Source organism: Gossypium arboreum, chromosome 1 (assembly GCF_025698485.1).
Source record: "Gossypium arboreum isolate Shixiya-1 chromosome 1, ASM2569848v2, whole genome shotgun sequence".
Taxonomy (NCBI): domain Eukaryota; kingdom Viridiplantae; phylum Streptophyta; class Magnoliopsida; order Malvales; family Malvaceae; genus Gossypium; species Gossypium arboreum.
Genome location: NC_069070.1, coordinates 111,913,278 through 111,926,687, shown reverse-complemented (window position 1 = coordinate 111,926,687; position 13,410 = coordinate 111,913,278). Strand labels below are relative to the sequence as shown.

Sequence of the window (13,410 nt, the reverse complement as noted above, 5' to 3'; positions counted from 1 at the left end):
TTTAAGGTCTAAAATATAATTAAGTACATATCATGATTTTTTTTTACTCTGTTTATAAAGCAAAAGCTTCACCACTAGTAAATTAAATAATTACTCTTGTTATACCTCATCCGAGAGGACGCCTGCTTACTCATCTTTCTGGAGTGATCATCTAGGCAATAAGTGTAACGGCCTAATTTTCAGTGGTATCGGAAATGGTGATTTGAGATCACTAAATTCGACAAATAAGATTGAACAAGATAGTAATTTAATATTTATGAGTCAAGTAAGAATTTAGAAGAATTTGTGAAATGGTGAAATTAGTGAATTAAAAGAATTTATTAGGTCAAACGGGTCAAAAATGAGGTATCGAGACCTCAAAGTTGAAAATCGAGCTATAAATATTTTTATAAATATTTATGGAGTGTCATTGAGTTAGTATTAAAGTTTCGTTAGAAAATTTTAACGTTTGGATGGCTAATTAATTGAAAAGGATTAAATTGAAAATAGCACAAAATTTGTTAAATTGTGAGTAAATAGCTTAAGTATTTAAAAGATGGATTTAAAGAGCAATTAGACCCAAAGGTTAATGGCTGGACGGTTTGGGTATGAAATAAGCAAGAAAACAATGTGAACAAGGGCAAAATTGGAAATAGATAAAAGTTAATAGTTAAATAATGATGTAATTGAAAAATCTAGACATTTTCTTCATAATTTCTCAGCCAAAACGCCATAGAAGGTCTGGAGAAAGCTGGTTTTCATATTTTTACATCATGTGAGTCTAATTCTTGCTTTTTCTTGATAATTTTTATGTTTTTATGACTTTTACAATTAGGTCCACTTGTAGAATTCATTAGTTTTTGATTTTATGGGTGAAATTGGAAGTTACCCTGGATGGATAAGGAATTTTATGATGAATTATTATGAAATTTAAGTTCTAATTTAATATTAAGGTGGTTTTATTAAGTGATTTTGATAGGAAATGATATTTAGGACCTAATTATGAAAAAGTTGTGAATTGAAGGTTGCTGTTGAAATTCAGAATATAAAAGGTTTTGAAATAGTTTATAATGATAAAATAAAGTGTTAATTGAGAAAAATTAGTTCAATTGATGGATGAATTGAGTAGGGACTAAATTGTGAAAGCTGTAAATTTTGGGGTAAAAGTGCAATTTCGAAATTTGAACAGCATAAATTGTGAAGTGAAATAGAAATCAAATAAATGCTAATGAGTAGAAATATTTTATATTATAGATCAAGAATCCAAAGAAGAACGAGGAAAAGAAAAAGTTGCGAATAGTCCCAAAATTTCAATATCTTCTACAAATTAGCCGGGTAAGTTCATATGGTTGAAATTAGATGTTTATTTGTGAATGATTGAAGTATATAATGTGTTATTATATACTGAATTTGTTGTGGGATTGTGTAGATTTTGTTAATGAAAGAATAAATGTGGAAATGCAAATTAGGAAAAACGCAGGATTGAGTACGTTCAGTATCGTGACGTGTGATGAATTGATTGGATAAGACCATGGTTGTTCCATGGAAAAGTGTGAAATGTAGGTATGGTATCATCCATACTGAGTTGTGAAATGTAGGTATGGTATTATCCATCTTGAAATGTGAAATGTAGGTATGGTATTATCAAATCCATCTTGAGTTAAGAAATGTAGGTATGGCATTTCCCATAACGAGTTAAAAAATGTAGGTATGGTATTTCAATGAGGAAAACCATACTGAGTTGTGAATCGTGGCATTGAGCAACGACGTACTCAATTTCGTAAGCCGTTTCCTAATTTGATTATAAGAAATAAAGAGAAGTGATCCAAATGAAAGAGATTGAGTAGTTATTCTTGTTGAGCTCAACTATGTGAATTATTATAACAATGGTTGTGAATCGCAGAAACTTTAGTAAATGTTTTGGTATTGTTTGGAAATATTATGTTTGGTAAGCATTACTTTTAACCTATGAACTTACTAAGCTTCAATAAGCTTACTTGTGTGTGTTTAATATTTTATGTAGATTGACTTGAAGTGAAGTGGGTAGATCGGATCAACACAACAAAGCACACTATCCAGATCAATTCCGGTAGCTTTTGTTTTATGTTTGAAGATTTATATGGCATGTATAGAGTTTGAATGAATTGAAGTAAAGATGTTATAAACTAGTTAACAATATTTGTACTAAAATAGTTTTCGGTAAGTAGCAGTAGTTTGACTTTGAAAAATCACTAAAAATAGTAGAAATGGAATTAAATAATTAATAAATTATGGAATCGAATCTCGATGAGTCTATTTTCATATGGAAGAAGCAAAACAGGTATATGAGCTATATTTTATGAGATGTTTATATTTTTGTGAAACAGGGCCAGAGCAATTTCTGGATCCCCTATTCTGACTTTGGAAATTCACCATAAATTTTACAAAGATAATTAGAAGTCATACTTTATATGTAAAGATTCCTTATTGAGTCTAGTTTTATTAGAGACAAACGGCATAGTCATTGAAGCTCTGTACAGAGAGATATCTGATTCGTAATACACAAAGGTCAGAGTAGTCAAACCCTGAAACAGGGGAGATTTTAAATAATAAACTGTACTAATTGGCTTGACAAAAATTCTAGAAAAAATTGGTAAGTAGATATATGAGTATAAATTTAGAGAAAATTTACGGATTTGGATTTCATAACTCGAGATATGAATTATTTAGCAACTATGACACAGTTGGACAGCTTTGTCAGAAAGTGTGATATAAATTGTTTGAATTGTTTAAGTGCTCAAATAAGTTTAGTAATGCCTCGTGCTCGACTCGTGACGGTCTCGGGTAAAGGGCGTTACATTTATTGGTATCGAGCCTGGTTTAGTCGATTCTCGAAGCGAATTTGATGTGTAAAGTGTTTAAAAATACATGCCATATAAATCTGTGATAGTGTGATGTGAATGATCCGATCTAATTACTAATTTTGTTATAGATTGTAAAGATGTCGATAGACCCGATGGTGCTAGTCGGAAGAGGAAGTTAATAGTAGAATCTGAGACTTACGAAAGGGGAACAAGTGGTAATGTCCCGATTTCTTTGATGAGAGAGGAAGAACTTAAAAATATGATTTACGGATTAATGAATCGGTGGAATCATGAAACAATACAAGGAAGAAGTCAGCACAACAACCTCCTCCTCCCCTCTTTGTACCACCAGTTACAACCCGGTTGCTCCTCCTTTAATAGATAAATCTAGCAAAAGAACACCAATTGAAAAACTCGGAAAGTTTGGAGTGAAGAATTTCGAGGAGATCGGACGATGATCCGGTTAAAGCGAGTATTGGTTAAAGAGTTTGGAGAGAGTTTTAAGCAGATGATGTGTTCTCCGGAGGACTATTTGGGATGTGCAGTTTCGCTATTGAAAGAAGAAGCGTATAATTGGTGGGAAACCATTGAGGCAGTGGTACCTGCAGATAAACTTACCTAGGAATTCTTCCAAAACGAATTTAAGAAGAAGTATGTGGGAAAGAGATATTTAGATAAGAAGAAGAGAGAATTTCTTGATCTTCGACAAGGGAATAAAACAGTGGCCGAATATGAAAGAGAATTTGTGTATCTCAAGAGATATGCTCGGGATGTTGTACCGACAGAGGAAGAAATGTGCATTAGACTTGAAGAAGGGCTTAATGATGAAATCGAATGATGATTGGAGGTACAGAGATTAGAATTTGTGATTACATGTCGATCGAGCTCAAAAGATGGAAGAAGTGTATAATGAGAAAGATGCAAAGAGAAAGAAGAGGTAAAGAGGTATACAAAGAAGTTTCTCTAGACCAACTTCGACTTTTTCGCCAAAAAGTTCGAAATGATTCAGTCGACTGTTATAATCCGGAATGATCGAATAACGATAAAACGACTCAACAAGATGTCGGAGTAACTAAGAAACCAGCAGCTAGTGTTAGTAGTGTGCAAAATATTCGAGACTTAGATGTAAAAATTGTGGTAGATTTCATATTGGTGAGTGTAGGGAAGAGCTAGAGCTTGCTATAAATGTGGTGGAACTGATCATTTTATTCGGGATGTCCTCAATTATTAAAGAAGATAGAGAACAAGGGAGAAGCAAGCAAATACTCCTCGGAAAGGTAAACGTTCAGGTCAAAGTAGTGCTCTTGGGACTGTTCATTCGGGAACGAGAGATCTGCACCCGATCAGAGACAAGAGTACTGCTGCGTACATATGCTATCCGCAAGGAAGAAGCTTCATTCCAGATGTGATAGTGGTAATTTCTATCTTTTTATGATTCGTGTATGCTTTAATTGATCCCGGATCTACACATTCATATATTTGCACATTTGCATTAGTGTCGAAAAGAAAATGACTGTTGAGTCCACTGACCTTGAATTGCAAGTCACTAATCCACTAGGGCAAAGTGTATTGGTTAATTTAATATGTCGAATTGTCCACTTTGAAAATACAAGGTCGTGAATTCTCTGCTGATTTAATGTTGTTACCTTTCCGAGAATTTGATGTTATTCTTGGAATGGATTGGTTGATTGAACACGATGCCATAGTGAATTGTAGAGAAAAACGGATTGATTTAAAATGTCAGACAGGGGAAATAGTTTCATTGAGTTTGGGGATAAAAAGAATGATGTCGGATTATTTCACCTTTTACTCGAAAATTGATTCGGAAAGGTAATAAAGCATTTCTAGCTTATATTCTTGATATTCGGGTTCGAATTGAAGATGGAACAATTGTCGATTGTTAATGAGTTTCTTGATGTGTTTCGAGGAATTACGGTTTACCCCGGATCGTGAGGTTGAATTCACAATTGATGTAATTCCATGCAGCTCAATATCAATAACACCGTATAGAATGGCACCGGTGAGTTAAAAGAGTTGAAGACACAGTTGCAAGAGTTATTGGATAAAGGGTTCATCGGATCGAGTACATCACCTTGGGGCGCTTTGTCTTATTTTGAAAAAGAAAGATGGTTCGTTGCGATTGTGTATTGATTACGAGCGGTTGAATAAGGTAACAATTAAAATAAATATCCATTACCTCGTATCGATGATTTGTTTGATCAAGCGAAAGGTCTTTGCAGTGTTCTCAAAATAGACCTTAGATCCGGGTATTATCATTTGAAGGTTAAAGAGTGTGATGTGCCAAAGGCGCTTTTGAACTCGGTATGGTCACTACGAATTTTTGGTAATGCCTTTTGGTTTAACGAATACCCTGCTGCATTTATGGATTTAATGAATCAATTTTCAGTCTTATTTGGATAGATTTGTGGTGGTATTTATTGATGACATATTGGTCTATTCAAAGACAGAATCCGAACATGCACAAAGACTTGAGAATTGTACTACGACTTTGAGAGAAAAACAGTTATATGCGAAATTTAGTAAATGTGAGTTTTGGCTTCATGAGGTTGGATTTGGGTCATATTATATCGGTGAAGGAATTCGTGTGGATCCAAGTAAAGTTTTGGAGTCTTGAATTGGAAAACACCGAAGAATGTAAGCGAAGTGCGAAGTTTTCGGGATTAGCGAGGATACTATCGCCGTTTTGTAAAGAATTTTTCCATGATTGCTTCACCAATGACTCGTTTATTACGGAAGAATGTTGAGTTTATGTGGTCGATGAATGTCGTGAGCTTTGATCGATTAAAGAAAATGTTATGAAGCTCGGTCTTAACTCAACCGAATCAGTATACCGTATGTTGTGTCTGATGATGCATCTTTAAGTGGTTTGGGTTGTGTGTTAATGCGATCGGGAAAGGTAGTGGCTTATGCTTCACGGTAATTAAAACCACATGAAAAGAATTACCCTACACATGATCTTGAGTTAAATGCAATTGTTTTTGCCTTAAAAATTTGGAGACACTATTTATATGGTGAGAAGTGTTATATGTATACGGATCACAAAAGTTTGAAATACTTAATGACTCGAAGGAACCGAACTTAAGACGAGAGACGGTGGTTAGAGTTCTTTGAAAGACTATGATTTGGTTATTGACTATCATCCGAGGAAAGCTAATGTAGTTCTTGATGCCTTGAGTCGAAAGTCATCCTTGTTTGCACTTCGGCAATGAATGCTCATTTGGCTCTTAATGAAGAAGGTGTTGTATTAGTAGAATTGAAGGTAAAACCAATGTTTCTTCAACAAATTCGAAGCTGCAGAATGAAGATCCAAAATTGGTCTTGAAACGACAAATGGTTCGGGATAATTTAGATTCGAGTTCAATATTGATGATGAAGGTATATTGCGCTATCATAATAGGATTTGTGTTCCCAATAATTGATTTAAAGAATGATATTCTTTCGAAGCACATAATAGTATGTATTCTATTCATCCGGTAGTACAAAAATGTATGGTGATCTGAAAAAGACATATTGGTGGCTGGTATGAAAAGAGAAATTTCGAATTTATTGCAAAATGTTTGATTTGCCGCAAGTTAAAGCGAGCATCAAGTGCCAACGGGTTTATTACAACCCATTATGATTCCTGAATGGAAGTGGGAGCATATTTCAATGGATTTTGTGTCGGATTGCTGTGACTCAGAAAGAAAGATTCGATATGGGTGATTGTTGATAGATTGACAAAGTCAAGACACTTTATTCCAGTCAGAATAGATTTTTCACTTAATAAGTTAGCAGAATTGTATGTGTCAGAGATTGTGAGACTACATGGAGTTCCAATATCTATCATTTCAGACCGGGATCCGAGGTTTACTTCAAGATTTTGGAATAAATTGCAAGAAGCCTTAGGCACCGATTGGATTTTAGTACTGACATTTCATCCTCAAACAGATGGACAGTCAGAGCGAGTGATTCAAATTTTAGAAGATATGTTAAGATGTTGTATACTCGAGTTTGGTGACAGTTGGGAAAGGTATTTACCGTTGGCTGAGTTTGCTTACAACAATAGCTATCAGTCTAGTATAAAAATGACACCATTTGAGGCTCTTTATGGTAGAAAATGCAAGACTCCATTGTGTTGGTCTGAATTGAGTGAATAAAAAATAGTTGGGGTTGATTTGATTCGAGAAACCGAAGAGAAAGTCCGGATTATTCGAGATAGTCTAAAAGCTGCTTCAGATCGTCGAAGTCATATGCGGATTTAAACGAAGAGACATAGAATATGCAAGTGGGTGATCGAGTATTTTAAAAGTTTCACCATGGAAAAGGGTGTTACGATTTGGTAAAAAGGAAAATTAAGTCCGAGATTCATAGGGCCATATGAAATTGTGGAAAGGGTTGGTCCTGTGGCTTATCGTTTGGCTTTACCTCCGGAACTTGAGAAGATTCATAATGTGTTTCATGTGTCTATGCTAAGGCAAGTATAGGTCGATCCTTCACACGTAATTCCCATCTGAAATTGAGCTTCAACCAGATATGACTTATTCGGAAGAACCGGTGAAGATTTTGGCTCGTGAAGTTAAGGAATTGCGGAACAAAAGAGTACCATTGGTTAAAGTATTATGGCATCGACATGGTATGGAGGAGGCAACTGGGAAACAGAGGAGTCAATAAGATCACAAGATCCGAATCTATTTTTGGTAACAAATTTCGAGGACGAAATTTTTAAAGGGGGAGAGTTATAACTACCTAATTTTCAATGGTGTCGGAAATGGTGATTTGAGATCACTAAATTCGACAAATAAGATTGAACAAGATAGTAATTTAATATTTATGAGTCAAGTAAGAATTTAGAAGAATTTGTGAAATGGTGAAATTAGTGAATTAAAAGAATTTATTAGGTCAAGCGGGTCAAAAATGAGGTATCGAGACCTCAAAGTTGAAAATCGAGCTATAAATATTTTTATAAATATTTATGGAGTGTCATTGAGTTAGTATTAAAGTTTAGTTAGAAAATTTTAACGTTTGGATGGCTAATTAATTGAAAAGGATTAAATTGAAAATAGCACAAAATTTGTTAAATTGTGAGTAAATAGCTTAAGTATTTAAAAGATGGATTTAAAGAGCAATTAGACCCAAAGGTTAATGGCTGGACGGTTTGGGTATGAAATAAGCAAGAAAACAATGTGAACAAGGGCAAAATTGGAAATAGATAAAAGTTAATAGTTAAATAATGATGTAATTGAAAAATCTAGACATTTTCTTCATAATTTCTCAGCCAAAACGCCATAGAAGGTCTGGAGAAAGCTGGTTTTCATATTTTTACATCATGTGAGTCTAATTCTTGCTTTTTCTTGATAATTTTATGTTTTTATGACTTTTACAATTAGGTCCACTTGTAGAATTCATTAGTTTTTGATTTTATGGGTGAAATTGGAAGTTACCCTGGATGGATAAGGGAATTTTATGATGAATTATTATGAAATTTAAGTTCTAATTTAATATTAAGGTGGTTTTATTAAGTGATTTTGATAGGAAATGATATTTAGGACCTAATTGTGAAAAAGTTGTGAATTGAAGGTTGCTGTTGAAATTCAGAATATAAAAGGTTTTGAAATAGTTTATAATGATAAAATAAAGTGTTAATTGAGAAAAATTAGTTCAATTGATGGGTGAATTGAGTAGGGACTAAATTGTGAAAAGCTGTAAATTTTGGGGTAAAAGTGCAATTTCGAAATTTGAACAGCATAAATTGTGAAGTGAAATAGAAATCAAATAAATGCTAATGAGTAGAAATATTTTATATTATAGATCAAGAATCCAAAGAAGAACGAGGAAAAGAAAAAGTTGCGGAATAGTCCCAAAATTTCAATATCTTCTACAAATTAGCCGGGTAAGTTCATATGGTTGAAATTAGATGTTTATTTGTGAATGATTGAAGTATATAATGTGTTATTATATACGAATTTGTTGTGGGATTGTGTAGATTTTGTTAATGAAAGAATAAATGTGGAAATGCAAATTAGAAAAAGCGAGATTGAGTACGTTCGTATCGTGACGTGTGATGAATTGACGGATAAGACCATGGTTGTTCCATGGCAAAGTGTGAAATGTAGGTATGGTATCATCCATACTGAGTTGTGAAATGTAGGTATGGTATTATCCATACTGAGCTGTGAAATGTAGGTATGGTATTATCAAATCCATCTTGAGTTAAGAAATGTAGGTATGGCATTTCCCATACCGAGTTAAAAAATGTAGGTATGGTATTTCAATGAGGAAAACCATACTGAGTTGTGAATCGTGGCATTGAGCAACGACGTACTCAATTTCGTAAGCCGTTTCCTAATTTGATTATAAGAAATAAAGAGAAGTGATCCAAATGAAAGAGATTGAATAGTTATTCTTGTTGAGCTCAACTATGTGAATTATTATAACAATGGTTGTGAATCGCAGGAAACTTTAGTAAATGTTTTGGTATTGTTTGGAAATATTATGTTTGGTAAGCATTACTTTTAACCTATGAACTTACTAAGCTTCAATAAGCTTACTTGTGTGTGTTTAATATTTTATGTAGATTGACTTGAAGTGAAGTGGGTAGATCGGATCAACACAACAAAGCACACTATCCAGATCAATTCGGTAGCTTTTGTTTTATGTTTGAAGATTTATATGGCATGTATAGAGTTTGAATGAATTGAAGTAAAGATGTTATAAACTAGTTAACAATATTTGTACTAAAATAGTTTTCGGTAAGTAGCAGTAGTTTGACTTTGAAAAATCACTAAAAATAGTAGAAATGGAATTAAATAATTAATAAATTATGGAATCGAATATCGATGAGTCTATTTTCATATGGAAGAAGCAAAACAGGTATATGAGCTATATTTTAAGAGATGTTTAAATTTTTGTGAAACAGGGCCAGAGCAATTTCTGGATCCCCTGTTCTGACTTTGGAAATTCACCATAAATTTTACAAAGATAATTAGAAGTCATACTTTATATGTAAAGATTCCTTATTGAGTCTAGTTTTATTAGAGACAAACGGCATAGTCATTGAAGCTCTGTACAGAGAGATATCTGATTCGTAACACACAAAGGTTAGAGTAGTCAAACCCTGAAACAGGGGAGATTTTAAATAATAAACTGTACTAATTGGCTTGACCAAAATTCTAGAAAAAATTGGTAAGTAGATATATGAGTATAAATTCAGAGAAAATTTACGGATTTGGATTTCGAGTTTTATAACTCGAGATATGAATTATTTAGCAACTATGACACAGTTGGACAGCTTGTCTGGAAAGTGTGATATAAATTGTTTGAATTGTTTAAGTGCTCAAATAAGTTTAGTAATGCCTCGTGCTCGACTCCGGCGACGTTCTCGGGTAAAGGGGGCGTTACAATAAGTTACCTATTTTTCAGTGGGAACAAAAAGTTTTTAGTCACCAAACATTACATGGGTTCAACTGCTTTATCTCATCATGTTAGAATAAAGGACAGGTTCTGTCCTATCACAAACATCTTTGTACAATCGAAGACATCCCTCTTACGCACTCCGTAATGATGGCTAGATGGCAAGTCAAACACGTTAACATCATCTTACACAAGACTCTTGTCTATAAATATCTCCAGGAACGATGAAGAAAGGATAAACTCTTCAAGAATACTAAGCCTACACTCTAGCAACACTTTTTTAGCCCTAAGTCTTTGCCTTCTCTTCTCTACTACTACCCATAACCTTCGGCTTTAGCAACCACCCTTTTCTCCCCCCATACTTTTACCATGTTGTATGTTGTATCAATAATTGGCGCGGCCAGTGTGGACAACATGACTTCTCAATCTCAAAGTGGCACCCTTACTAGGGGTGACTATTCGATCGAGTCGAGTCAAATTGAGTTAAAAAGTTTTGAGTTAGTCGAGTTGACGAATCCTATTTTAGCAACGAACTCAATTTGAATATTTTTTGAATCGAGTCAAAAAATTTCGAGTCGAGTTGAGTCAAGTTAACGAATCTTATTATTTATATTTAATGTTGCATTTACATGGACTGATTATTTAACTAGTAGATGAAATGCAAGCTTTTAGATTAATTTTGAGTAAAGGAAAAAAGGGAAAGTGGGGCGATTTGGGAAGGAAAGTAAGACTACTGGGTAAACATTTATCAAAACAACGTAGTTTTGCCTTTTAACTTGATAGTTTTGACTTTTAACTTTAGATAAGGTAAACATTTATCAAAACGACGTAGTTTTACCTTTTTCTTATTTGAATTTTTGAATAACTCAAATTAAGTGTGATCATTCGGTCGAATCGAGTGAAATTGTCTGAGTTAAATTAGAAAAATTAATAATATCAAATTAAAATCTTTTTACAATATAATTATTTCCATGTTAGAGCACATAAATTTGAAACCATATATATTTGAAAATTGTTTTGAAGTATAATAATAATAATAATAATAATAATAATAATAATAATAAGATATTTTAGTATGATAAACTTGAACCATTAATCACTTATTTAGATTTCAAAATTATTATTTTATAAAATTTTTAATTTTTTAATTTTTCAATTTTTTATATATATTTTAGATTTTTTTTTAAAATTATAATACAAATTTATTATTCGAATGTATAAGAATCTAGCATGAAAGTATTAGATTGTTGTGACCTACCCCTGCATATTACAATGTTATTAGTTAGTTTATATGTTGATTATGATTGAATTAGTTGTTTGATTCATTAGTAATGCTCGTGATCCTAATCTGATGACGGAGAGGGGTTAGAGATGTTACAAGATTTCTACCTAAAATCTTAATATTGCAACTACCGTAAGGTTTCTACCCAAACCTTAAGACTCAACCCTTTCAAAGAGTATAACAAAGAAGCAAACAAGAAATAACCCTTAAAGGATCAGATGTTTGCCAATTAAGCACAATTACAATGAAGAACACTTGAGATAAAGAATAAGAACAAAAGCTCTCAAGTGTGTACAAGAAAAGTATGAAAGAATTAAACACTTAGGTTGTATTAATTGATCATTTTGCTTTGTAATCTCTCTTGTTATTGTAGGACCTTTGGAAAATGATATTTGGACCCTCTAACCAACCATTGGGGTTGTTAGAAACATGAATAGAGCTGTTGGGATGAAAATACTAGATCATTAAATTTATCTGCAATAAAAGGTATCGATATTTTTTTACGAGTATTGATACTATTATCATTTAATGCCTGGTTTAGTGACTGTTGAAGTTAGCTAAACTTCTTATTTGCATACATTGTCCTTATTAATCACCTTATCACCTATATCATCTAAACTCTCATGGTTTGATCCTTGGAATACTCAAAGTTCTCCATTCTAACACTTAAAAATATTACAGCTGACATGTCACACTTGTAGTACACCGTTATATTTTAATTGTATTTGTGTTGATTCATACCCTCGGTGCACGTACGCCGAAGCGCAATCGTTCATCATTATCGCAACTCCTACATTTATGGCAGAATCTCAAATGTTTGTATAAGATGTTTATTATAAAGTAAAGTCACCATCTGGGGGAACCTATAAAAAAAAGAGTTATTAAATTGGAACATATTGAAGAAGGCCACTGTGTAACATTCTTCTCAACTCAAAAGGGGTAAATTGTTATATCCTATATGTATCAAAGACATGTGGCGAGCTGAAAAGGCATCTAACTAGTAAGCTACAACCAGTAAGGCAAGAGGCCACCTGCATAATTACCTTTCCGAAGTGACCGCCCAGGCAACGAGTGGCCTACTCTTCATTGGGAACATGAAGTTGCTGGTCACCAAACATCACGTGGGCTCAACTATTTTATTTTATCAAGTCAGAATGAAGGATGTGATTTATCCTATCACGGACATCCTCGTCTTATCGAAGACATCCCTCCCATGCGTTTTGTAATGATGGCTAGATGGCAAGTCCAATATGTTAACACCATCTTACATGGGACTTTTGTCTATAAATACTTATAGGAATCAATTGAATCGAAACACAGAACTAAAAAGTTCTCTCCTTTTGGGGTGAAAAAAAATTTTATGTTCTTAATAGAAACCGGTAAAATTGTTATTCCAGAAAAATATATGTAATAGTTGAAAATAAATTCTCTCTATTTTTTGACAGAATAATAATATTTTAAAGTTGTGTTAATAGCTCTACCAGTGTCATTTATTTATAAGAAGAGAGGGTAGAACCCTTATTGAGTTGTAATGGTTTATTTCAAATAGAAAAATAACATCCTACTTAGAATAGGATTAGGGTGGACGAGACACCCTAGTATTCTTACTAAGGTTGTCGCCCCCTTTATGTTCATGAGGGGTTTTTCGGCCTCTCTAATATCGAGTCCAATTACGAGTACTTCCTGAGCCTTTTTGACCAAGTATTTTGTAATGTTATCCAACCTGATTTCATTTTTCTATTTCTCAACATAAACTTTAATATTAATATACAAAATAATTTTCTCATCTCTTTTTTACCTCCAACAAAATTTTGACGATTTCATTCATGGTAAAACTTTGACGATTTTGCCCCAAATAAAATTTTCAGAGTATATGTTCAATATTTCACAACTCAA

At 33.3% G+C, this 13,410-nt stretch overlaps 1 long non-coding RNA gene across 1 annotated transcript; it reads left to right on the top strand.

Moving 5' to 3' along the window:
- Positions 1–1,269: 1,269 nt before the first annotated feature.
- Positions 1,270–2,260, top strand: LOC128295189 (uncharacterized). Its single transcript, XR_008285527.1, has 2 exons — positions 1,270–1,314; positions 2,003–2,260. It is a non-coding gene; the product is annotated as an uncharacterized LOC128295189 (long non-coding RNA).
- Positions 2,261–13,410: the final 11,150 nt, after the last annotated feature.